The sequence below is a fragment of the Pleurodeles waltl genome, chromosome 9 (assembly GCF_031143425.1).
Source record: "Pleurodeles waltl isolate 20211129_DDA chromosome 9, aPleWal1.hap1.20221129, whole genome shotgun sequence".
In the NCBI taxonomy this organism is placed as follows: Eukaryota; Metazoa; Chordata; class Amphibia; order Caudata; family Salamandridae; genus Pleurodeles; species Pleurodeles waltl.
In genome coordinates, this window is record NC_090448.1 from 334,478,155 (window position 1) to 334,501,731 (window position 23,577).

General features: G+C 49.1%; 1 protein-coding gene across 1 annotated transcript in view; it reads right to left on the reverse strand.

The window, feature by feature from the left end:
- Positions 1-23,577, reverse strand: part of GMPPB (GDP-mannose pyrophosphorylase B) — a 204,452-nt gene that overhangs the window by 153,464 nt on the left and 27,411 nt on the right. The window lies entirely within an intron of this gene.

A 23,577-nucleotide genomic window follows, 5' to 3' on the forward strand; every position in this document is an offset into this window, starting at 1 on the left:
CACACCAGTGTGCTTTTGGCATCAGGGATGTGGAATATAATAAAATATCTACTTGGCCAAAGGACAGGTTGTTTCTTAAATCTTCTTGTCCTGTAAAAAAAATCTACTTGTCCCCTTTGGTTCTATGTAGTGCAGCAACAAATTATGGCAGTAATTGCATTATGTAAGAGCTCTGATAATGGCCTCTCTGGTTATGTCAAGGCTACTACAATAGTAGGGCTTGAATACTTGCAATTTCAATCCCTACTTTAGAAATTTCCTTATATTGCCACCTTTCCGCAGATCTACATGCTGGGGCTGGAGGAAGCAGTAAGCAATAGTTCTTTTTTTTTTTTTTTAAATATATTTTTATTAACATTTCACTGTCTTACATATACAATTCAAATTATGGCATCAACAGGTTCCCGTTCAGTTCGCAGTCATCATTGTTAATAGCACACCGAGCTGCTGCATGTTCTAGGGCTTACATCATATTGTTCTTTTTATGTATGTAACTTCAGAATAAAATTTTCAGAGTGCCTGGCTCGTTAAGGTCTCTTGGATATTCATTCCTTCCGTGTGCATGCCGTGACACCGTTTTGTTTTTGTGTTTACATAACAGTCTTAACTAATATTAACTATTATTTTAACGTGATGGCGCTATTGTGAGTAAGTAATTTCAATCGTTGGATGGGCCACTTTTCTTCTCCACTGGGGCCGGGCTGGTGCCATTCCCAATTTACAGTCTCCCCCGCTCAGTGGTGGGTAGGTGGGCTTCTGGGTCAAGTCTATCTACGCCCTATTGCGCTCAGTTCGGTCCCGCTGCCTCCTCCGCCCCACGTGGCCCCTGGCCTCCCTCATGGGCCCCACCACAGCAGGTGTTATGTCTTCCCCTTCCTTCTTCCATATTCCCCGGACTACTATTCATTCTGGCCCTTCTGCAGTTGTCCCCCTCCCCTCGCCATGCTGTCCCAGCTTGTCAGTATTTCTTCCCATGACGGGGCAATAGGGGTTTGACGGAGGCCCCGCGCTTCCTCACTCTTTAGAACTTGTAGTTCCGCTCTAGCCCACTTCGCCACATCACGCCTCCACTCATTCATTAGAGGGCACCTGGGCACTTTCCAGCCCATCGTGATCCGTCTCCTATAGAGGACCAGAGCTAGGTCCAGGAAGCGCCCCTTCACCTTCCCAAGTGGGAGACCCGATTTAAGACCCAGTAAACATGTAGTTGGAGACAGAGCCAGTTCTACCTCAAACAATCGCGCTAGGTCAGCTAGTACCGCGACCCAACCTTGCAGAAGGTCTGGGCAGCTCCACACCATGTGGTCAAAGTCAGCGTTCGCATCGTCGCATCTGGGGCATGTCTTGGGGACTTCGCCGTAGATTAGCGACAGTCGGTGCGGGGTAAGGTACGTCCTGTGAATATAATTGTACTGAATATATCTCAGCCAAGTGTTTCGGGAGACTGTCCAAGGGTAAGCCAGTGCCCTACCCCACTCCGCGTCCGTTAACTCCCTTCCCACCGTCCTTTCCCATCTCTCTCTCTGGGGCTGCAGTGAGTCCAATGCTTCCTCGTTTTGGGCCCGGTAAAGTTTAGAAATTAAGTGGGTGTCCTCCCCAGATGTCAACAGGAGATGTAATACCCTCTGGGTGGCAGGTTCTGCATTAATCGTTTCCCAGTGTTCTCTTAGGGTGTGTATCAGCTTCCGATATAAGAGGAACTGTCCCCGTGGGACTCCCCCGTCCGTTAGGTCAGTGAAGGATCTCAGCACACCCTCCCGGAACAGCTCCCCTACTGTCTCCACCCCAGATTTCTTCCAGGGTCCCAGCCCAGTGCCCGTCGGACACATCCCCAACCGCATCCGCCCCCAAAACCAATAGCAGTAGCGCTGGGGAGTATGGTGGTCCCACTCTTCTCGCGCATCTCTTCCAACACGCTGCAGCTACCCTCGTCATCAGGCTGTCTGCTTGAGGGGTCATCTTTCTATTTATCATCCGTGCGACAATCCACTCTATGCCTACCTCTCCATGGACGATACTCCTGTCCAGCTGTCCCTTTCCAGCAAACCACCCGGATACCCATTGCAGTTGGGATGCCAAATAATAGGTCTCAAAGTCTGGGACTCCCAGGCCCCCCCCGAGTGGGTCGGCCTGCAGAGGGTCGAGAGTGCTGTGCGTCTGCGGCCATCATCTCATATAAGTTCCCTGAGCAGGGTGTTTAATTCGCGGAACCACGCCGATGGGATCAGCAGTGGTAAATTAGCGAAGTAATAAAGGAGGCGGGGTAGTAAGATCATTTTAGACAAGGATACCCTAGCCATTATAGTTAACTTCAAGGAGCGCCTGAACCTCACAGAAGCCCGCAGGGAACGAAGTGCCCTACTGAGGTTATCGTCCTGTAGGTCCCCCACTTCGTGAAACACTTGCATACCTATGTACTTAAAGGTACTCGGGGCCCAACCCACGTCCCATGGACACGAGGCGGGGCGGTCGCAGCTCGGTAGTATGGGGAAAACAAATGTTTTGCCTCTGTTTAGGTGCAGTCTCGACAGAGTCCCGAAACGCTCTAAGCTCCTTGGTGCCTAGGGGAGTCCAGTCTCTCCGTCCCTAAGATAGATGAGTATATCGTCCGCGTATAGTGAAATGACATGCTCCGATCGTCCCCATTGCACACCTTTACCCACGCCATCCCCTCGCATCTGGGCCGCCAGTGGCTCGATGGCCAGGGCGAATAGTAGTGGCGACAGAGGGCATCCCTGTCTAGTTCCCCTATATATTGGGTAGGTGTAAGATACCGTCCTGCCCATTCTCACCCTAGCCAGGGGGGACACGTATAATAAGTCCACCCATTTTACCCAACCCTCACCCAGCCCCATTCACTGCATCACTGCTCTCAGGTAGTCCCACCTGACCGAGTCGAAGGCTTTCTCGAAGTCCACTGCAAGTAATACTCCCACTGTGGGTTTCTCTTCCCTGGGCGTATGTAGGACAGTGAAGAGGCGCCTTAAATTCAGGGAGGTACTTAGATTCGGGACAAAACCGTTCTGGTCTACGTGTACCAGTGTGGGTATGTAGCTAAGCAAACGGTTGGCCATGATCTTACTGAGTATTTTAAAATCGCTATTCAGCATTGACAGGGGGCGAAAGTCGGCCACTGAAGCCTCCTTTGATTTCGACTTGGGTAGAGGGACCACCAATGCCTCCCTCAGTGTATCCGGTAGCTCACCGCAGTGTAGTGCCTCTGTGTACATTTCCACCAACTGGGGGGCCAGTAGAGTCCCATACCTCTTGTAAAAGTCCACGGAGAGGCCGTCCGTCCCTGGAGTCTTCCCAGGGGCTAGTTGTGATATAGCATCACGGACCTCCTCCACCGTCACCGGGCCCCCTAGCCCATCCCGCTCCTCATTTGTCAATGTTGTCAAAGGGAGCCGCCGCAAAAAAAAACTATCGAGCGCAGTTGTCCTAAGTTCACCGGGCTTCCTATATAAATGAGTATAGTATTCTTTGAAAGCATCATTTATAGGGCCTGGGATATGTCTTCGATCCCCCTCCTTGTCCAGCACACTCATAATGGGCTCACCCTCCCCTCCTGGTCTCACCAACCACGCCAGAATTCTGCCTGATTTGCCCTCCTCTGATTGTAATGAAGCAAGATATTTCTGCATATTGTGGCACCGGAGTTGTTCTTCGACCTGGGAGTGGGCTCCCCGTGCCTGGTCATATCCCTCACTCTCCTGTTCATCTGCTCCCTGTTTCCGCTCCCCCTCGTGTATTCTCTTCTCTAAACTAGTCAGTTCCTGTTCAAGTGTACGTCTCACCCCGGCCGTCTGTCCCATACAGTAACCTCTGGTCGTTACTTTAAGAGTCTCCCACTCCGTAGATCTGGAGGGGGTAGATCCCTTATTAATTTTAATATGGTCAGCCAGGTAGAGACGGAGGGCGTCTCTGTATGCCTGATCTTCTAGGGCAGCAGCGGCCAGCCTCCACATTGGGATGGGGGGCCTATCTTCCGTCACCCTCCAAGTCAGCAGTAAGGGGTTGTGGTCCGACAGGGTACGTCCCAGATATTCTGAGTGAATCATTCCCTGCACTAGGTTTGCTGTGCAGACCACTCTATCTATTCTGGTGTGCACTCGGTGGAGGCCTGAGTAGTATGAGTAATCTTTGTCGTTAAGGTGCTGTTCACGCCAGACGTCCACCAGCCCCCAAGAATCCAACCATTCTCTTAGTTTTTTGCCTACCTTACATGTCGCCGCCCCTGGTAGTGGTGGGGTAGATCGGTCCAGGTCTATGTCTAGCACGCTATTGAAATCTCCCCTGATTAATAGTTCTCCCATTCGCTGGCACGTGAGATGACTAGATAACCGTGTCATGAAGGGGACCTGATCTTGATTGGGGGGTATATACAACTCAGGACAATTGGAGGGCCATGTAATTTCCCATCCACGATCACAAACCTGCCTTGATGATCAATGTTGGTGGATTCTATTTCAAATGGGACCCCAGCGCGTACCCAGATCAGCACCCCCCTGGCATATGCAGAGTATTCTGTGGCGAACTCCTGCCCTCTCCACCTGCTTCTTAGCTTCTCTACTTCTCCTGTTGCTAAATGGGTCTCTTGCAGCATCGCCAACTGAAAGCCCCTTCTCTTTAAGTAGGACAATATTCTATGTCTTTTAATTGGCGTCACCATCCCCCGTACGTTCCATGTTAGAAGGTTATATTCTGCCATGTAGGTATATCATTCGTGTAACAGCCTTCCCAGCCCGCCCCAGTGGCCGGCATCCCCCGGAGTCTTACCAGATATCTAATACTGTCAAACCACATCTCCCAAAGCGCCATCAGAACTAACAATTGCGTGACCCAACTCCCCCTCCCAGGGTGCCTTTCAAAAAGAAGGTTGCCCAGAAACCTGTGCAACAGTGCAACTTATTAAAACATTTAATTATAGTTCTCGGCAGTCTGACGGAATGGACGCGATTCCGGTTGGGGGGGCCGTGCTCAGAGGGGCCTCAGAATCGCACGCTTCTCCTCACAGTCATATTATGTGTTCCGCTTTCCAAGTTCATCTGCTGTCTGTGGGGTCACCCTCGGAGCCGCACCGAGCAGCCCGAGCCCCCCGCCGAGGACACCACCGTGTTATCTGATTCTCCACCGGAACCCTCCGGAGGGGACTCCTCTCTGCTCATGAAGGCTGCTGCCTCCAGTGCCGCCTTCTTCCCCATTTCCTTCTGCGACTGAGTTGGCGCCAAGTGGGTGCGATTCCTGTTTCGCCGCCTTCCCGAGCCACGGCGGGACCTACTCCCGTTCAGGCCCTCTCTCACATGACGCCCGATTGGGTCCCACGGGCCTCCAGCCATTCCCACGCCTCCTCGGGGGTCGGGAAGAATGTGGTCTTACCATCCAGGATCACTTTCAACCTGGCCGGTAAGGAAAGCGAGTATTGGATTCCCTCTTCCCTTAAAACCCTCTTAACTGCCAGGAATGAGGCTCACTCGGTCTGGACGTCCAGTGTAAAGTCTGTGAACAGTGTCACCTCTTCGTTCGCTACCTTAAAGGGGCCTGCCTCTCTGGCCCTCTGTAGGAGAATGTCTCTGTAGTGCAGCAGTCTGGCGATCGCCACACGGGGAGGCCTGCCCGGGGCGAGAGGTCTCGAGGGCAACCCGTGCGCTCGTTCTAGAGTATAGAAGGGGGTCAGGCAGCCCAGCGCCACAACTGTGCGTAACCACTCCTCAAGAAATTCCATCATATTCGTGCCCTCCGCCCCCTCCGGGAGTCCCACCACTCGCACATTATTCCTGCGGTTTCTCCCTTCCCCGTCCTCCGCTCTCTGCTCCAGGTGCGCCACCCTGTCCGTGAGATACGTCACCTCAGCCATTAGGTCTTTTTGCTTCGGTGTAATTTCCGCCAGTGTGGTCTCTGTCTCCTTTACTCTGTCCGCCAGTTTGTGGTGGTCTGCCCTCAGTAGTCCTACTTCAACTGCGACCTGATTGATGTTGTGTTGTAGCGTTGTCTTTGTATCTTCAATTGCACCCAGGATCCTGTCTAAGGTGTCCTGTACTTTGGTTTGTGGAGGGTCCTGAGGGTCCCCCCCTTTCCGCTCGGCGGGTGTCGTACTGTCCATGGCTTTACGTTTATGTCAGTTCTTGGGGGACATTGAGTATTTGGGGGGTTGCACCGCCGGGGCTGGGGCGGTGGGCAGACTATTATTGCGGCTTCTCCTCCGCCTGGGTTCTCCCCCTTTAGTCTGATTCAGTCTGTGTTGTGGCCCCCAGTCTACGTCGTCCCGGTCTGCCGAAATGCCGCTTAAGTAGTCACCTGCATCTAGCAGACCCTTTACGTGCCCAACAGGGATGAGAGACTTCCCACTGTCTGGTCGTGTCCGTTTACCAGGGGCCGGCGGAGGGCCCATGCTTCTGCGCCCCCTCTTGTCCTGCACTGGTGGACGCTCCCTTCTGGGGCCCCCTACGGCCCACCGAGGTTCTTCTCCTGCTGACTTCGCTTGGGGGTCCTCCAGGGGCAGCTGCTCAGTTCTAGGCGTGACTCCGGGGGTGGAGACGTGCTCCGCCGTATGTTCTATGCTGGCGCTGCCTCTCCAGCCTCCCACTCAAGTCGGGTGTGCCCCACCTGGGCCTGGCCCAGGGTCTTCTTTATTTTGGGGGTGCTGGGGTGTCCCCCAGGGCCCCCCACCCCACTGTTGTTGTGGCACAATCCAGCGCTTCCAAATGCTGCGCAATTTGGGCTCCCCGTGCCCCTCTCTGCACCTCAGCTGCCCAGCCCTGCCACGCGCCCGGCTGCAGCGGGTCTTTTAATTTTGCCCCGGGCCAGGAGAGCAGTACACAGCGCTCACCTTGCTAGGGGGCGTCAGACCTGGGTACTTGCCGCTGTTCCCGGCAAGTCAGCGCCGCCTCCGGTGCTTCCAGCACGCCCGGCAGCTTGATTTTGCCCCACGCGGGCGTGCATTTAAACTTTAGTCCCCGGCTTCCTTCCGCGGGACAGGCCGCCGGCTCCCCGCGCCATCAGCGCAATCAGGACCCGCACAGTAGGGTCCGGAATGGGCTCTGCGGCTCTCCCGCTCGTCCCCTCAGGCTCCCCCCGCAGTGCAACCGCGGGTTGCCCCGAGGCCAGGCTCCTGGCGCACGGATAAGCTGCAGGGCCCTCCGGAGCAAGGGGATTAAGCGTGCGCCATCTTTGGTCATCTGGCCACGCCCCCCAGTAAGCAATAGTTCCAGGGCTGGAATGCCTTTGAGTCTGCAAACCTACTAACTTGCAAGTTTAAGAATTTTCACTAGCTCTTCTCTAATATTTTGAGAAAGGTTGGAAATGTATTCCTGATAGTGGCAGAAGTAGAAGTTCTACCAGTGTTGGCAAAAACGTTGTTGGAGGGAAAGTGAACTTGCAAACCCTCAATAGATTTTCATATGAGCAAATCTACACATGCATATTTGCTCGTGCTAAAATAGAGTTCACAAATATTTTTCTAGTACAATTTCCTGGTCTACTTCTGTAAGTTTATCTGAATTCATTAAAGACATTAATTCAAAGACATACCATGGGTGCACTTTTGTGACATTCTTTAAGAACTGGGTCCCTAATTAGGTCTGGCATTAACCAAGACATTTTGTTTTTAGTAAACTTCTATTTCTCTATCGCCTGGCTTTACTGTGAGTGATTGCATTCTGCTCTTCTACACGGAGCATATTGGCACACAAAGTCATTTTGTTCAGTGCCAGGAACTTCTGTGGCAATCAGTGGCGTAATGAAAATTGAGGGGGCAAGGAACATGGAGGGGCCCCCCCTCCAGACTCATTCAGGGCAGGTGATTTGCTGAGGGGGCCCCTGGAGAGGGGCTGCGGGGCCTTTGTTACGCCACTGGTGGCAATGTGTGCTTTTTGAGACCAAAAACGTTTTTTTTTCTGCAAGTGCTTGTTACAATGGCAGCTCCCACAACAAAAAAGTGTTACAAAAGCCATGTCTAAATAAGATATGCACTGACAAAACCTTAAAGACTCACAAAAAATGTCAGATCGGTTAGCTTTGTCAGTGCTTGTTTATTTTCATCCTTCCCATAATCATGTTGAAAATGTTTGCACTGATTTTCCATTTGGAATATTTTTTGGAAATACTAGCATGCAACAACACATTTTACTAAATGAAGCTTCAAAGAAACAGCACCTAAAATTTCATACTAGCGAAATGGTTTTTTTCCTACTTTCATTTTTTTCTGAACATTTCATTTTGAAAGAAAAGAATTATCACTTTTGCTTACAAGCTTCTGCAAACATCTGCATCTAATCGGAGAGTATTCTGGGAGCATTATACTTAGCCTCATTGTTAAACTTTTCAAACGTGTGTACACTTTTTTTTTTTTGTTTGTTTTTTTAACCGGAACCACGGTCAGTAGTGCGGGTGACCTTAAAACATTTATTTACAGCGCTCACCCTAACAATGAAGGCTTTTCATTAATGAACCATATATAAAAGTTGGAACAGCATTAATACATGGACACACGTTACCTCAACTGCAGACAGTTCCCTTCTCTGTAAGCTGGCAGCCAAAGGGTTTGTGCTGAAGGGGGTTGAGTCTACTTGTCCCAAGGACGCAAAGATGAAAACCTGTTGCCCTTGACCCCAAACAATATGTCCCTCAGGAATTCCACATCCCTGTGGCATAATCTCCTACTTTCTTCTATAAATGTCCATATTAATGACATTAATATTTGTTGTTTTATCACTAGGTGTGTTAACAAGGACTAGGTAAGAATTAGTCTTAACTTTATGCATGAGGTATGACAGACAGTAGGGACTTTGTGAAAGAAATGACCAGACGAAGGTCCAGGACCCCATCCCTGGAAGCAAAATTATTTCTCCAGATGGGTACCCTCTTTTGGTGAGCCGAAACATGTTGGCATTAACTGACGTGGGGGTGTGGTGAATCCTTATCACTCCTAGATAACCCTCTAAGGTTGCTCCTGAGACTAGAGCAACCAGTTTTTAATCCTACCCTGTGCGATCCAATTAATAAAAGGAGACATCCAGGATACGCAGAGGGGCAATTTTGTTAGAGTAAGATCTGGTTTCCTACATTTACCAGGACATACTTTAATCTGAGCTCCCTTTCCCAACATTTTTTTTTTTTCGGGTTGAGCCCACCAGGTTAGTACCACCTTAACCTGAGGGGGTGTACTGGCCAAGTATGACGCATGCCATACTTTTCAACTTTCCGTCCATAAATAACATTTTTCCACATAGGGGTGATAGTAGAGAATTAGACTATATGGGAGATTATGACTGGTGTGGGGGTCTGAGTATGTACTTCAACCTTAACAAGCAGACACTCAACACCTTCTCCATTGGCCACTAGGCCGGTTCCACTGGCAGCAGGGGGAATCCCTCGGGTTTGACACACCAATCATTCATTCATTCAAACAAACAGGATTTGTAAAGCGCAACTAGTCACCCTCGAGGGTATCCAGGCGTTTGCAGGTCTCAGCAGCTCATTCAAATAGCCAAGTCTTGAGGGATCTATGAAATTCAGGAAGCAAGGTGATGGTCCGGAGATACATGGGGAGGCTGTTCCAGGTGCTTGCTGCTATGTGGGAGAAGGCACGTCCTCCACTTCTACTTTGGTGGATGCGTGGAGTGTGGGCAAGCGATTGGGAGCCAGAGCGTAGTCTTTTTTGACGTTTGGCCTAGTGCCCAAGTTTCAACATGTGCCTAATCCCACTGTGGAAAGGCCTATGGCCATCTGTAGCTGGGGTTGGCAGCTCACCGCAGGGTGGCAGGTGGCCCAGGCCTGCGCTCAATCTCTACCTTGCATTCTGTTTTTTTTTTGTAAACACTTTCCAGTACTGCAGTAATCCTGCAGTATCCACCACACAAGCTTATGCCTCATGCTGCTGCAGTTACCATGCAGGCTTCCCCGAGGAGGCTTGCATGGGACCTCAGTACCATTCCAAGGACAGACGCTTGCAGAGTGGCTCCTGCAGGTGTACCACAAAACCCCATGAGAGGGCTGCCATCGGTCCGATTTTAAAAAACATTTTTTGGGGGAGGGGAAATTCTGGCTCCCTCCGACAAGTGCCTTGAGGTCATGGTGTCCATACCAAGCAGCTCATATTTTATTTTTGTTTTTCAGGGCACTGGGACAGACTTCTGTAATGGTCACCACAACTTTCTTCAGAGATACTGCAGCTCGCCAATCAGAGTACGAGGTCCTGCGGAACAGTCCAAGGTGCCGCAGTACCGAAAAACGTTTTGGTCTCATGGGACCCAACTTTCCAGATGTCACTAACTCATCTCTTCTAGGAGATTAACCCCTTCATGACTATCTCGACCAACTCTTTAAATACAAATTTCCCAAAACCTAGTGAAAGGATTTACACCAAATTAAGCTAGGCATGCTTTTGATTACAGATATAACATTCTGCCAGATTTGGTGTAGTTATGTTCAGCTGTTGTTCTTCAGTATCGGAGGGCAAAGTTTGCTTTGTCAATTAACATGGTAAACCAAAGGCAAATTATGCAGCAGATTTTTTATAGCATTACTTCATTATTTTTAATTTTTTTACATGGTAATACTGTCTGTGCAAAGTTTACACGTCATTAATAACAGTTTAATCCCTCGGATGCCTGGGCCGATTGCGCGCTGACATCATTAGAGGCCACCTGACGTGCTGGAAGCCATTTGCTTCCAGCGCGTTGTGGAAAGAGGAGGTAAGTTTCTCCTCTAGCCAGGGGGGGGGGGGGGTGATTGCTTGCAAAAGTGGCATCGGAGGAAAGGAAAGGGTTTTCCTTTCCCTCAATGCCTTTTAGCAATTTTGCAATGCGATCGGGCAGCAGGAATGCCCACTAGGCACCAGGGAACTTGTTTTCTGTGCGTGTGGGTGTTTTGTGCGGGGGCAGTCCCTTGGGCATGGGCCGCTCCCACAAGGGGGCATAATCTACATAGTTTCTGCCCCCCGGGGGCAGATTGGCTAATTATTTTTCAGCAGATCTGCCCCCAGGGGGTTAGAAGCCACGATGGCACCAGGGATGCATTTTTTTTTTTGTGCGGAGCAGCGGCCCCTTGGCAAGGGTCACCCCCTCTAAGGGAGAGAAACACTTTTAGGTACTTCTGCCCCCTTTGGGGGCAGATCGGCCTTGTTTTTTGGGGCAGAATCCACTATGCACCAGGGATTATGTGTGTGAGTGAGAGAGTGTTTTGTGCGGGGGCGGCCCCTTGGGCAAGGGCCGCTAAACCAACGGAGCATAATCTTCTATGCCGTTTCTGCCCCCCTGGGGGCAGATCGGCTAATTATTTTTCATCCGATCTGCCCCCAGATGGGTAGAAGCCATCATGGCACCAGAGATGGGTTTTTATTTGTTTTTTTTTGTGCAGGGCGGGCTTCTTGGGCAAGTGTCGCCCCCCTAGGGGGAGAAACACTTTTAGGCAGTTCTGCCACCATCTGCCTTGTTTTTTTTGGCCCATCTGCCGCCAAGGGGGGCAGAATCCACTAGGCACCAGGGATTGTGTGTGTGATAGTTTTTGTGCGAGGGGGGGTGGCTCCTTGGGCAATGGCCGCTCCCCAAAAGGGGCATAATCATCTACGCAGTTTCTGCCTTCTGTGGGGGCAGATCGTCTCATAAGTTTTCAGCTGATCTGCCCCAGGGTGGGTGGGTGTTGGGGGGCTAGAAGCCACAATGGCACCAGGGATGTGTTGTTATTTGTTTCTTTGTGTGTGGGGGGCGTTGGCGCCTTGGCAAAGGGTCAAAAAAAGGCCAATCTGCCCCAAGGGGGGCAGCACTGCCTAAAAGTGTTTGGGGGGAAACACTTTTAGGCAGTTCTGCCCTCCTTGGGGCAGATTGGACTTCTTTTTTTGGCCCATCTGCCCCCGGCAGAATCCACTAGGCACCAGAGATTTTCATTTTGTATGTGTTTTTTTGTGCAGGGGCATAATATTTTATGCCGTTTCTGTCTCCTTTGGGGGCAGATCGGCCTAGTATTTTATTTAGGCCCATCTTCCAAGGAGACCACTAGACACCAAGGAAAGTTTTTAACTGTTTGGTGGCGGGGTGTTTCTCAACTGGCGAAGTGTTTGCATTTGTCATTATAACAGTTTATTTCTCTTTTTTGTTCATGTTCAAAGCTTTTGCTTCTTTTGTTGTGGCTCATTTTGGCAGTGGTTGACCTGCAGTTTGCGTAGTTGCATATTTTAGGTAAGTAAATTTACTCAAAAGGAGTATTGTTGCCATGCATGAATGACATGTTTGTAGGTGGTGTATTAAATGCAGGATTGTGTGTGAAATTTTCCTTAGATGTGTGCACAATATTTGTATTGTCTTATGTCTAATATGCTTTTCTTTTTTCTTTTTAGTGGGATTTCATTGGTGATTTTTGAGTCTGTGCAGATTAGTTGCTGGTGAGTCTAGATTTTTCAGGCAAATGAGTGGTATAGTTTTTGAGTACATAACTCTTTGTATAAAAGCCACACTTTGTTTATTACTTTTTTTAGACAGTGCTGGTTGTTGTTGGCGCATTTGTCACATCACACTTCTTAGAAAGGATCATGGCTAGCCGCAGAGTGACCGCTCAGCAGGTTGTTGGCATGCTTTTTGAGTCGTCTTCCGACCATGATTATGAGACAGACTCTGCATCTGAGGCAGAGTAGGAAGAGAGAACCTAGGAGTGAGTTTTCTGTCCGAGAGAAATCTTCTGATGAGGAAGCCACTCTCAGTGCAGATGAAGGGCCTGTTTTCGATTTGACAATGATGCAGCAGCCAGCGGCTTGAAGGCTTCCCATTGGAAGACCTGACACCTGGGTTGCCCCAAACATGGAGCAGCCATAGTTGCCTGCCTTTAATAGTCTCCCAGTGTGTAGAGTAAATACAGAAAAACTTTTGGCTGTCAATTTCTTGGAGTTGGTGCTCCGAAGGGCATTCTGACCGCGGCGGTCCAGCCGCGGTCAGTAAGGGTAAACCGGCGGTCACCCGCCGGTTTACCGCTGCCCTTCTGAATCCTCCATGGCGGCGGAGCGCGCTCCGCCGCCATGGGGATTCAGACACCCCCTACCGCCATCCTGTTCATGGCGGGAAACCCACCATGAACAGGATGGCGGTAGGGGGTGCCGCGGGGCCCCTGGGGGCCCCTGCAGTGCCCATGCCAATGGCATGGGCACTGCAGGGGCCCCCGTAAGAGGGCCCCGCAAAGTATTTCAGTGTCTACAGTGTCAGCAAACACGTCTTCTTCAGCCACGCCTCCGCCCTTCATTGGACCGACCACAGCTGCGTCCACTTCACATTCCGACGCGAGACCCGCCACCTCCGCACTCAACCCATCCCTCGCCGACAGTGGAACAAGATCCCTGAAGAGCAACTCTTCGCCGCACTCGCCGCCAACCAACCCACCCTCACCACCGACCCCAACGTCGCAGCCCTCAACCTCACAAACTGGATCTCCAACTGCGCAGACAACCTTGCTCCCCTTAAACGCTCGCAGCGACAGAACACCACCAAGAAACCCCTCTGGTTTTCTGACACCCTCAAAGAATCAAAGAAAACTTGTCGCGCACTTGAGAAAGCCTGGCGCAAGGACCGCACCGCTGACAACATGACCGCCCTCAAGAACGCTACCCGCAAACACCACCACCTGATCCGCACTGCCAAAAGGAATTTTTTCACCGACAGACTGGACAAAAACAGCCACAACAGCAGAGAACTCTTCAGCATCGTCAAGGAGTTCTCCAACCCCAGCGCCAACGCCAACGCCGTCACGCCCTCACAGGATCTATGCGAATCCCTCGCCACTTTCTTCCATCGCAAGATCAGCGACCTCCACGACAGCTTCGGACACCAGACCCAACCTAACACCACCGAACCCACATCCCCGACCATCACCCTCAACAACTGGACCCACATCAGCACGGAAGAAACCAAATCCATCATGAACTCTATCCACTCCGGCGCCCCTTCGGACCCCTGCCCGCACTTCATCTTTAACAAAGCCGACAACATCATTGCCCCGCACCTCCAGACCGTCATCAACTCTTCTTTTTCTTCTGCTACCTTCCCCGAATGCTGGAAACACGCCGAAGTCAACGCCCTACTAAAGAAACCTACGGCTGACCCGAGCGACCTGAAAAACTTCCGCCCCATCTCCCTTCTGCCTTTCCCAGCCAAAGTAATAGAGAAGACCGTCAACAAACAGCTGACCACCTTCCTGGAAGACAACAACCTGCTCGACCCCTCACAGACCGGATTCCGAACCAACCACAGCACTGAAACCGCCCTCATCTCAGTCACAGACGACATCAGAACCCTGATGGACAACGGTGAAACAGTCGCCCTCATTCTTCTCGACCTCTCGGCTGCCTTTGACACCGTCTGTCACCGTACCCTAATCACCCGCCTCCGCTCCACCGGGATCCAAGACCAGGCCCTGGACTGGATCGCCTCCTTCCTCGTAAACCGCTCCCAAAGAGTCTACCTCCCTCCGTTTCGCTCAGAACCCACTGAGATCATCTGCGGCGTACCTCAAGGCTCATCACTCAGCCCGACACTCTTCAATGTCTACATGAGCCCCCTCGCTAACATCGTACGCAAGCACGACATCATCATCACCTCCTACGCCGACGACACCCAACTTATACTCTCCCTCACCAAGGACCCCGCCAGCGCCAAGACCAACCTACAAGAGGGTATGAAGGACGTTGCAGATTGGATGAGGCTCAGCCGCCTAAAGCTGAACTCTGAAAAAACTGAAGTCCTCATCCTCGGCAACACCCCGTCCGCCTGGGACGACTCCTGGTGGCCCACGGCCCTCGGCACCGCACCGACCCCCGCAGACCACGCCCGCAACCTCGGCTTCATCTTGGACCCCCTTTTCACCATGACCAAGCAAGTCAACGCCGTGTCCTCCGCCTGCTTCCTCACCCTCCGCATGCTCCGCAAGATCTTCCGCTGGATCCCCGCCGACACCAGACAAAACGTGACCCACGCCCTCGTCACGAGCCGCCTGGACTACGGCAACACCCTCTACGCTGGGACCACCGCCAAACTCCAAAATCGCCTGCAACGCATTCAAAACGCCTCAGCCCGCCTCATCCTCGACGTACCCTGCAACAGCCACATCTCCGCACACCTGAGACACCTGCATTGGCTCCCAGTCAGCAAAAGGATCACCTTCCGACTTCTCACCCACGCACACAAAGCCCTCCACGACAAGGGACCGGAATACCTCAACAGACGGCTCAACTTCTACGTCCCCACCCGCCCCCTCCGCTCCTCTGGCCTCGCACTCGCCGCCGTCCCTCGCATCCGACGCTCCACGGCGGGTGGGAGATCTTTCTCCTTCCTGGCGGCCAAGACCTGGAACTCCCTCCCCACCAGCCTCAGGACCACCCAGGACCACTCCGCTTTCCGGAGACTCCTAAAGACCTGGCTGTTCGAGCAGCGATAACCACCCCCTTTGTCCCTAGCGCCTTGAGACCCGCACGGGTGAGTAGCGCGCTTTATAAATGCTAATGATTTGATTTGATTTGCTATGCAGACACTGAAATACGCGACGGGTGCCACTGCACCCGTCGCACCTTCCCACTACGCCGGCTCAATTCTGAGCCGGCGTCCTCGTGGGAAGGTTGATTTGCCCTGGGCTGGCGGGCGGCCTTTTGGCGGCCGCCCGCCAGCCCAGGGCAAATCTCAGAATCACCGCAGGGGTCTTTCGACCGCGGTGCGGTGTTCTGACGGGGTTACTTTGGCGGGCGGCCTCCGCCGCCCGCCAAAGTAAGAATGACCCCCTATGTATTTTTGGAAGAGATTTGTTGAGCAGACTAATTTGTATGCGCAGCAGAATTTGAGGGACAACGCTGCTAGACTTGGGCCTCAGTCTAGAGCTACCCATTGGGTTCCCACAAATTTGGAAGAGATGAGAAAGTTCTTGGGTCTGACTTTTTTGATGGGGTTGATAAGGAAGCCGTAACTGGCTTCTTATTGGTCTACTAGTCCCTTGAGGGCAACGGCTGTATTTCCAGCAACAATGACTTGTAATCAGTATTTGCTTCTTCGGATGCTGCCTTTTGTTGACAAAGCTTTAGCCTTGCCACAAGATCACCCCGATTGTGACTGTCTTTTTAAGATTAGGACTGTCCTTGATCATTTTGTGGATCGGTTTTCAGAGGTCTATGTGCCAGGCAAAGAAATAAGTATGGGGAGTCTTTGGTCCTGTTCAAGGGTCATTTGGTTTTCAGGCAGTACATTCCCAGCAAGAGGGCACGGTATGGAATTAAATTGTATATGCTGTCAAAAAGTAGTACAGGATAGGTTTATAATTTACGGGTCTACACTGGGAGGGATTCCAGTATTTACTCCCCTGGTTGTCCGCCCACTTTTGGAGTTAACGAAAAAATTGTGTGGGAACTTGGTAGACGACTGTTTAACAAAGGCCACCATTTCTATGTAGATAACTTCTACACTGGAGTTCAGTTGTTCAATGAGTTGGTCAGAGTGGACACTTGCTTGTGGCACAATCCACTCTAACCGGAAAGGCTATCCAAGTGATCTTGTCAATAAAAAAGCTTGAGAGGAGACAGTGCAGTGCCTTGCGGAAGCATGAGATGCTAGCTCTGAAATTTGTAGACAGAATGGATGTGTACATGCTAACTACCATCCATGATGAGTAATTCGCCTGTTTGGGGTCAATTTGCTGAAGTGCGCAAACCTGTGTACATTTTAGATTACAATAAGCACATGGGTGGTGCTGAGCGATTAGGTCAGAGGTTGGAGCCCTACATTGCTGTTCGTAAGTCTTACATGGGGTATAAAAAGTTGGCCGTCAATTTGTTCAATCTGGCAACTTTTAATGTGTTTATTGTGTTTAAGGATTGTTCCCCTGAGTCAAGGATGAAATTTGTGAAATTTCAGGAGTCAGTGATAGAGAGCCTTGTTATGGTGGATCATGCAAGAGTTCCTAGAGTAGCAGTTGTGGAGGAGGTGGCTAGATTGAAAGATCGCCACTTTCCTGATCAGATTCCTCCCACTCCCAAGAAAGACTTTCCCACTAAGAAATGGAGAGTTTGTGCCCGAAGAGGTATCCAGAGGGAGAGCCGGATGTACTGCCCAGACTGTCCTTAAAAGCCTGGGCTGTGTGTGGCAGGCAGTTTCATGAATTACCACACACAGAAGAATTACTGGGAACTACAGTGAGCGTAAACTGCCATTTTATATTTTCATATGTTCAGTTTCACTGTTGGCATTACTGTCATGTATTCAGTTAGAGCGTTTGTGTTTGTAGTTTTGTACTTATAATTAGTTAGTGGTGTCTTTGTTGTTTAAAAACAACAAAAAAAGTGATGGTGTGCATGGAGTGGTGCTTGGCTGTCGGTGTGCGGGGAGTGGCGCTTGGCTGGCGGTGTGTGTGGAGTGGCGCTTGGCTGGCGGTGTGCGTGGAGCGGCGCTTGGCTGGCGGTGTGCGTGGAGCGGCGCTTGGCTGGCGTTGCCAGCCAAACACTAGTCCACACACTCCCATCAGCTGGTGTGATTGCTTTATCAGGCATGTGGGCATATGAAAGTGATGGGCCCTTGAATGGCGCTGTTGATGAGTGTTGTAATGTGCTGGGCGTGCGGCTGGCGGCGTGAATGGTCTTGTGCAAGTCCTGTATGAAAGCTCTATGAATGGACTGTAAAGCGGTTGTTGCATTGATGCAGCTTTACAGCTCACGAGCTGCGAGTCATTGGTTCAGTTTTTTGGCCTTTCAGTTATTAACAGTGAATTTCACTTTTGTGAAATCTCTTGTTAATAACATGTGATCTACTGAATCATCACTCACCCTTGTGCCAAATCCAACCAGTATGTGTGCTAAAAATGACAAAACTTGCTCCGCTGTAATCAGGCATCGCAGCACAACCGTGACACGCTAGGTGACTCGGTGGGACCCCGATCACGAAGCATGCCACCAACTTTGTTGGTGGGCGAGTGGTCTTGTGTGGGTGCCCAAAGCAGATTCAGCCTAAAGATGTACAAAAGAAAAATATGTGCTTATCAACTTGCTGTGCTATCTCCTCAATCTCTACAAGTTTTTGGCCTTTTTCTGTTGCATGCACCTGGGCCACCCACACAAGTGAGGTTAACATTTTTATCGGGAGACTTGGGGGAACACTGGGTGGAAGAAAATTTGTGGCTCCTCTCAGGTTCCTGAACTTTGTCACCAAAATGTGAGGAAAAAGTGTTTTTATTTTAGCAAGATTTTGACATTTGCAATGGATTCTGGGTAACAAAACACTGGGGGATCAACGCAAGTCACACCTCCCTGGACTCCCTCGGGTGTCTAGTTTTCAGAAATGTTTGGGTTTGGTAGGTTTCCCTATATGGGTGCTGAGGCCAGGACCAAAAACGCAGGTGCCCCCCGCAAAAACAGTTAGTTTTGTATTTGATCATTCTGATGTGTCCACATGGTGTTTTGGGGCATTTCCTTTCGCAGGCACTAGGCCTACCTACACAAGCGAGGTACCATTTTTATCGGGAGACTTGGGGGAACGCTGGGTGGAAGGAAATTTGTGGCGCCTCTCAGATTCTAGAACTTTCTGTCACCGAAATGTGAGGAAAAGGTGTTTTTTTTAGCCAAATTTTGAGGTTTGCACAGGATTATGGGTAACAGAACCTGGCGAGAGCACCGCAAGTCACCCCATATTGGATTTCCCTACGTGTCTAGTTTTAAAAAATGCACAGGTTTGGTAGGTTTCCCTAGGTGCCGGCTGAGCTAGAGGCCAAAATCCACAGCGAGGCACTTTGCAAAAAACAGCTCTGTTTTCTTTGGGAAAATGTGATGTCTCCACGTTTTGCTTTGGGGCATTTCCTGTAGCGGGCACTAGGCCTAGCCACACAAGTGAGGTACCATTTTTAATCGGGAGACTTTGGGGAACGCTGGGTGGAAGGAAATTTGAGGGTCCTCTCAGATTCCAGAACTTTCTGTCACCGAAATGTGAGGAAGTGTTTTGTTAGCCAAATTGTGAGGTTTGCACAGGATTCTGGGTAACAGAACCGGGTGAGAGCCCCGCAAGTCACCCTATCTTGGATTCCCATAGGTGTCAGGTTTTCAAAAATGCACAGGTTTGGTAGGTTTCCTTAGGTGCTGGCTGAGCTAGAGGCCAAAATTCACAGCTAGGCACTTTGCAAAAAACAGCTCTGTTTTCCTTGGGAAAATGAGATGTGTCCACGTTGTGTTTTGGGGTATTTCCGGTCGTGGTCACTAGGCCTACCCACACAAGTGAGGTCAAATTTCGAGGGTCTCAAAGGATTCTGGTTACAGAACCTGGTGAGAGCCCCACAAGTCACCCCATCTTGGATTTCCCTAGGCGTCTAGTTTTCCAAAATGTGCAGGTTTGGTAGGTTTCCCTAGGTGCTGGCTGAGCTAGAGGCCAAAATCTACAGCTAGGCACTTTGCCAAAAACACATCAGAATTCAATGTAAAAATGTGATGTGTCCATGTTGTGTTTCCTGTCTCGAGCATTAGGCCTACCCACGCAAGTGAGGTACCATTTTTATCAAGAGACTTGGGGGAACACAGAATAGCAAAACAAGTGTTATTGCCCCTTGTCTTTCTCTACATGTTTTCCTTCCAAATGTAAGACAGTGTGTAAAAAAGACGTCTATTTGAGAAAGGCCATGTAATTCACATGCTAGTATGGCCACCCCAGCCTTCAGAGATGTGCAAATAACCACTGCTTCTCAACACCTTATCTTGTGCCCATTTTGGGAAATACAAAGGTTTTCTTGATACCTATTTTTCACTCTTTATATTTCAGCAAATGAATTGCTGTATACCCGGTATAGAATGAAAACCCATTGCAAGGTACAGCTCATTTATTGGCTCTGGGTACCTAGGGTTCTTGATGAACTTACAAGCCCTATATATTCCTGCAACCAGAAGAATCCAGCAGACGTAACGGTATATTGCTTTAAAAAATCTGACATTGCAGGAAAAAGTTATAGAGTAAAACACTGAGAAAAATGGCTGTTTTTTTCACCTCCATTTCAATATGTTTTTATTTCAGCTGTTATTTTCTGTTGGAAACCCTTGTAGGGTCTATACAAATTACCCCTTGCTGAATTCAGAATTCTGTCTACATTTCAGAAATGTTTAGCTTTCTGGGATCCAGCATTGGTTTCACACCCATTTCTGTCCGTAACTGGAAGGAGGCTGAGAGCACAAAAAATAGCTGGGAAGATGGTGATTTAATACCGCAAACCCTTTGTGGATGCCATTTTCAGGGGGAAAACCACAAGTCTTCTTCTGCAGCCCTTTTTCCCCATTTCTTTAAAAAAAGAAAAAATGTTTGCTGTATTTTTGCTAATTTCTTGATCTCCTTCAGGGGAACCCACAAAGTCTGTGTACCTCTAGGATCCCTATGATGTTGAAAAAAGGAGGCAAATTTGGCGTGGGTAACTTATGTAGACAAAAATTTATGAGGAACTAAGCGCAAACTGCCCCAAATAGCCCAAAAAAGGCCTGGTACCTGAGAGGAAAAGGCCTGGCAGTGAAGGGGTTAACAAGCAAATACAGAAATAAGTACGCAAAAGATGGCAAGTTAAATTTCACGTAGGTCCTTGCAATGCATCTGAACGCAACGTCTTGCGTAACTTGTAATCCATTCGAACTCAAACTAATTTTTTTTGTTGAAATCTACAGATTTTGTAGCAGATGGTATATTATGTGCTAAGGCATCAAACCCATAATTATGCAAAGATTGCATGAATCCAGTGACATATATAATATATCTAAAAGTTATATTTATTGTTTCAGCTATCAACCTTACATTGATTAAAACCATTAATAACATAATTCATATATTATTTTTTTAAGCTTTGGTTTGTATTTTAATGATTAACCAACAAGACACATGTATCAAAGTGTCCAGGTCCAGCATTCAAGGAGGCAATTCAATAATCCCCCCCCCAAAATAAACAAGAAGGCAATTATCAGTTATAACATAAGTCTGTAGTTGGTGATTAATGTAGCACAAAATACAGAGATTAACATAGTCATATCTCAATTCCCCACCTAACCAGGGTGGAGAACGTAAGCCGCCATAGGGTTGGCCAACCCGCTCCCGGGACAGATGTGTTATAATTCATAAATGTAAGACATACAGTGTAATCTGACGAATAACATTATGACTTATAGCACATAGGCATGTCCTTTCTGCTAAAATCAAAACTTGTGCGGGAAGGTATAATAGAGGCACAGAAAGCCCCCACATGCACTGCACCAACAAGAAAAATCAATTACTAGATGCAGTGGAAGGACCTATTAAAATGCAAGTGCAGAGAAGCATAAAGACATAGTACATAATATCAAGTAAAGTGTAATCTAGCAACAGATCAGCACCCTTCAATGCAGGGAAATAATGTCTATACGAACTATAGCTACAAGTCAGTATCCTACTAGGAGCATGAGTACAAAAAATCAATAAAAGGATACAAAAGGGATCAATAAGATAATGCATCTATATAATGAATAAAGCGGAAGTAACATCCTTCTGAAAAAGTGCATGTGCCTGAGGACATAAGAAGGGATCCCAACAGCGACTGTGCCTCCATTGCGTGTCATCCTGTTAAATTGATACCTAAATTAACAGGCAACTCAAGTGTAGCTAACCAGCCCCTATATATGATGCTACAGAGTTGAGAACATACTCATCATCAGTTCAAAGGGAGAGCGACATTGCAGATTTAACACAATTAGCCCCATTTAGTCTAGCCTAACGAAGGGAAGAAGCCATTGCCAACATGCGAAGTCATATATCGTGCAAAACAGCAAAAGAGGTCAAAGGTTATCCTTCCCTCCAAATTCGCAATTGCAGTGATCTGAACCAACAGCAAGCCTATAACTTCTGGTTAGATATTCCCTGGTCAGCAAGGTTTCCAATCTGTATTTTATATACAATTTTCGTTTGAGCTCAGGATAAATCGGATAGAACATACAGGGAGGGCCACGGTCACTGCTAAAATGACTACCCAATAGGGACCCTGGCTTCATTGCTATGTACTTCCTCATCCACTTTGTAGGAAGCTGGGTCTCCATATGGTGCACTAAAAAGAAGTACACCGTGCAGAGAATCCAGTGGGAAAAGTCAACAACATTAACTCTCTCTTTTTTGGCAGGGTGTGCGAGCAGTTAGGCTTATCAGAGGGTACTAATAAGCATTTGTCGTACTCACAGGGGCAATAAATGAGATCCACACACACAAAATAAATCTGAGACCGATTTAGAAAAATACCACTTCTCTATATATATATAAATAAATATATTTATTTTAAAACCAATATCTTTGCAAATGAGCAAGTACTGATTTCATGTTTAAAGTTTACAGGTAAGTAAGGAGTTCATACCTGTGCGTCATTACGCACAATGCAACCCTATGGAGAGAAAAGTCAATGTTGCATAAAGGTAAGTACAGTCGATTTTGGGGGTTCACCTTCAGGACTTAGAAATGCAGGGGCCCAAGGACCAAAGCACAACCAGCAGTTCGTCGGGAGCTCCCCAAATTCCACCGGAAGCAGGGTGCTAGTGTGGTTGTAGCTGGGTGTGCTACGAAGAAGGGGGGGCACCTAAAAACAGGCTGCATAGGGGGACAAGTCTGAGAGCTCCCAAAAGGGGGGTTTGGTCTCAAGGGGCCTTAGGGCAGGAGGGCACAGCCGGTTCTTCGGGACCCAGGCCAGACAGCTCAGGTGCAGGGCTGCTGGGCTTGGTGCGCAAAAGTGCTCCTTGCGTTTAGGGTCAACCACCTGGAAGGGGCAAAATCAGGACAGCTGGGCCACTCACAAAGTGGATCTCAATGATGCGGACGTCTCATTGTTGATGCTAGCTCTAAGGTGCCCTTTGAGTGTATGTATCAATAAATCCATCATTGGATTCACTGAGGGTTTATTAATATGAGATATTTGACACCAAACATCCATAGTTTCAGTGAGGCCATCATGTTGCTGGGGAACTTGTACTGACCAGTGTCGAGCACATGCACTCAAAATGGCTTCCCTATTCACTTACTATGTCTAAGAATGGACAAAGACATAGTAGGGGCATATCTGCTCATGCTGATATGTCCTCATATATGGTATAATGCATCCTGCCTTAGGTCTGTAGGCCCTCTGCAGGGGTGACTTACAAATATCACATTCAGTGTCAGGGGAGCTGGCACACGTGTTCTCGTTTTCAATTCTGTCTGGACAAAGACACGCAGCTTGCAATGGCAGCACTGTGCGTGTTTGGTGCGAGGGTGGCACAATTTGTGCTGCAGCTGTAAGGACCTTCTTTGGTACCCCAGGCACCAGGGGTACCTTTTACTAGGGACTTACAGAGGGTGCTAAAGGTGGTGCCAATTAAGAGAAAGAACTGTACCGCTTTTAGGGGAAGAGATCTGGCACTGGGGACTTGGTTAGCAGGAACCAAGTGCACTTTCAGTTGAAATCACATCAGATACTAGGCAAAAAGGGGGGCTTACCATGCCAAACAGGGTGCTTTCCTACATGCTTGAACTAATCATAGTAGTCCTTAATCAGATCAGCAGTGTCCCCCCCCTTACTCAACTTGGGTCAGCACATAGAAACCCCATCTGCAGTTTGTTC